General features: G+C 34.9%; 1 long non-coding RNA gene across 1 annotated transcript; it reads left to right on the top strand.

Moving 5' to 3' along the window:
• The first annotated feature begins 2,182 nt into the window (after positions 1-2,182).
• On the top strand, positions 2,183-3,322 carry LOC136808467 (uncharacterized). The gene is made up of 3 exons (XR_010846892.1): positions 2,183-2,293; positions 2,826-3,026; positions 3,183-3,322. It is a non-coding gene; the product is annotated as an uncharacterized lncRNA (long non-coding RNA).
• The last annotated feature ends 746 nt before the right edge of the window (positions 3,323-4,068 follow it).

Here is a 4,068-nt window from a genome sequence, read left to right as displayed (position 1 = left end):
AAATTTGCGGGAACTTAATTTGTCGGATTTTGACCAAATCCGCCAAACCCGCCAAAATTTCTTCCCGCCAAAATTTATTCCTTTAAGCTTGGTACTCACTTGTGCAAAAAATCGCGTTTAAGTGCGTCTAAGTGCTTCTAAGTGCGTTTAAGTACGTCGAACACATTTTTGCTTTCTAGTGAGTACATTCGCGTAACGCACTTAAGCGCACTTAGGCTCACATATACGCCTTGAATTTGCTAGGCGCACTTAAAACGCGAATATCATTAAGTTTTGATATTTCGACGCGATCATCAAAGACACCGCGTGTAAACACTATTCAATTCTTTTGAAATTTGAAGAGAGAGGGGGATTTTTTTATCGCGTTTAAGTGCGCCTAACCTTTTTCCATGTTTTTCATTCAAATCACTTTGTAGCGAGTACATAAATGGCGTTTGAGTGCGCCTAACTGATAAACGCACTTAAATGCACTTTGGCGCCATTTTTTGTACCAAGCTTTAATGTAAAAAAAACTTTTTAATCCTCACAAAGAAAGATTTTACAAGAATTCATAAAAAAATCTTATTTCAATCCCCCTTAGAGATGTAAAATACGAATACCGAAATTAGCCGAAACAAACTCCCTTAAGGGAAAAGGACCTGATACTGTATTTCCATCGTTTTCAAGAAGCTATTTTTCCACCTCTTTGCACTCCTCTGCTTGGAGGTACTGGCATCATTTTTCGTTAGCAACCAGCGTGGATAAAATCAACATTTTGAAGTTTTGAATTTATCTGCTCCACGTGCAAAATCAAAAAAACAACAATGTGAAAAGGAAAAGTAATGACCAAAATTTCTAATTGATAATCTTAATTTTTTTTCAAATTAACCGAAATCCGGATCCCTAAAGAACAAGCCACATGCTAAATGGACCTACCTAACAATGAGAATCAGATAAAAATAGAAAAATTGCCAAAGAGTAAGAAAATGCAATGAGGAGCTTGAAAAGATAGAGCAGAGATGAACATTATAAGTCATATCCAATTTTAAGGAAAGAGTCCAATGAAAATTCAGAAAAACTCGGCCATGTTTTGGGCATTGTTAATACGCATTTTTGAGCAAAAAATCAGAAAAAAACTGATGATAAAATCTCGAGAAATGGCCAAAAACATTTTTCCGGCATATTTCCGGCAAATTTAGCCAATCTCGAGAAAAGCTGGTAACAGACGAACGGACGGACGGACGAACGAACGGACAACGGTTAATTTATAGGACCTCCAGGTAGGTCCAACAAAAAGTTTAGAATACTGTATCCGAAAGCTTCCACAATTTGACCATGGCCATGAGTTACATTTCAAAGTTTTTTTTTATAAGCAAAAACAATATAAGAACATACGGCTTCGATAGCCAAAATATTACGAACATTAGGAACATTTTAAAGCTTTGAGGACTTTAATAAAACACCCAATTTCATAAAAGGATGGTCAAAATGCTAACAAAATGTGAAAACAAGATCACGTTAAGAACCTTTTCATGCTTAAATCTCGAAAGGTTAAGAGCAAGGCTTCGATAATTTTGGATGTTCTTATAAAAAAACATATATGTTGAGATACAAAGTCAGATGCAATTTTGCCTGTCATTCTTTCTAGTCTTTGGAAAGAACAGATATCTACACTGGGAAACCACAAACTACTTAGTAAAATTTTAAGATGCTAAAGATGAAATTGAAATGCCGAAGGGGAGGGGGACTTTGTTTGCGAGGTGACGGAAGCTCAAGTTCGAGAATTGACCCTGTATAAGATTGACTCTTAAGTCAGACTTCCCAGGTCTATCTAAGGCCCGGGGGGGGGGGTTACTGACCTTGATGGCCGAGGGAGATGAATTGAATTTAGTATTATTTCAGAACAAATTTTTTTGAAAAATATCTTTTTTTTTTCGTTTTCATTACATTTTAACATGACAACACTCGGCCACCATACAGATGGTTATGACATGTCTCCTTAGCATCCAGCATCCAGCGTGTACAAAATCAACAAAATGAAGTTGTGAATTTATCTGCTACACGTGCGAAATCAAGAAACAAAAAAAAAAAGGAAACCAAGGTAACGACCAAATTTCAAATCGATAATTATAATTTTTCTTAAATTCTACTGACTCGACCGTTTCGTTACGAATAAATAACAATACCCCTTTTGTATTTTAATATAATAAACGCTGTGTTAATACGCTGTGAGGATAAATATTATGGCTGTGGAATAGTTTTGATCATTCTGAAATTGTCTTCGAGAAGAACAGTTGGATCACGAAACAGCAAGGTCAGTTTATGTAACTTTTTTTTTGTGAGTTTGAAGTAACAAAAAAGGGAGTGGTGATACCCAATGAAGTATAAGCCCAAAAGGCTAGAAGCGAATCTCTAACCTTTCTCAGGCAAGAAAAAACCTTAAAATATGCGCCATATTTTTTACGACTGATTGAATCTAGCAATTCCTTTGTTTTCGAGTGATATTTTTTTTGAAATTTAGCCGTAAGTTTTAGTTTCAATCTATCATTTGTGTAAAAACAAGGCGGGCCACTCAAGGCCGCGCAAATTTGGTAGGATTTTGTTGGCTTCAAATCCTACCAAGGAGATTCGATTCTAGCCCTTCGGGCTTATACTTCATTGGTGATACCTAAGACACTCGACCGTGAAAAACTCGAGACCCCTGGTAAATACATTAACAAGATCCCTTTAAACGAATTGGTGCTTTTAGTTAATTCTCATTACCAAAATGATGAGTTGATGAGAATCTTATTATTATAACGTTATACTTTCAATAAAGGGTTGACAGATATCTCTCACATTTTTAGCATGAAGTCAGCAACAATCATAATTTTCGCCACCATTTTGGCTATGTGTTTGGTCGCCGAGGGCAACCTAATGAAGGATGAAAGTGAACGCCTTCTGAGAATGAACTTTGAGGATGAATTTGACGGAGGAATTTACGCGGAGCCGATTTACGAGGATGTTGAAAATGACGAAGATTCGGACGAAAAACCAAAGAAAATTTGGTGAGTTTTTCATAAAACGTACAACAAAAGCAACCATTTTTGTCTGTAAAACAATAGCCTGCCGAGGATGCATGTGCCCAAATTTAACTAGTTCCTATAAAAAGGGTTTATAATATTCCTTAATATTCAAAATATTTTTCTCCTTTTTGTTTTTAGTATCGCTCACTGCAACGGATGGATCTTCGGATGAATCAACCAATCACTTTAGTCTTTCAAATCACATCATCAAGAACACTTTAGTAATTCATAATATATTTTCTTTTTGTAGAATATATTCACCATTATGGGAATAAGTTCATGTTATAAATGTTTCTTCTGTTCCATATAAATGTACAAGTTCCACCCTGGTCTAGGTTAAATTGTCCATAACAGACCCATAATCGGAAAATTAACTAATGAGCCAATCCCGAGAAAAGCTGATCTAACAGACGAAACGGAAGAACAAACATCACTTAATTCAGAAGACCTCCGTAGTAGGTCCAAAAAGCACTATATTTTAATAATAGGGAACATCTCTAGAAAGTCATAAGCTCGAGAAATTTCATTTCCACAGCTAGGGAGCTAAATCTGGAAAATTTACAAAACCTAGGGAATCAAAAATATTTCCAACGCTTATAAATTGTGACAACCACTGAACCAAAATTTAAACAAGTGATACTTTTATGAACCTACTTGGTTATGAATTTAACACATATAATTGATATCTACGTGAGCATGACCGTTAAACAATCATTCAGAACACGAATAGTGACGATCTATTAAAATTAGTCGTTTGTTTCTTATAAAAAAAAAAACGTTTAGAAACCAAAATTTCATGATCTTGAAATATTCTTTCATATTCAAGACTTCGTGAGCAAAAAAACATCTATCTCATCAAAGAACTGGGTAATTTGACTAAGAACATTGATGTATGCTTATTAATAGTGATTCTTATAGATAAACATGCGTTTTTTGAGCCAACAAAATTTTTTACAAAAATCTGCTCGAACCATCTTTTACCTACTTTCATGTAAAAAATCTGAAAAATTAATGATCCAATTTT

Source organism: Clytia hemisphaerica, unplaced genomic scaffold, assembly GCF_902728285.1.
Source record: "Clytia hemisphaerica strain Z4C2 unplaced genomic scaffold, Clytia hemisphaerica genome assembly, whole genome shotgun sequence".
Taxonomy (NCBI): domain Eukaryota; kingdom Metazoa; phylum Cnidaria; class Hydrozoa; order Leptothecata; family Clytiidae; genus Clytia; species Clytia hemisphaerica.
This window is presented reverse-complemented; position numbering and strand designations above follow the sequence as displayed.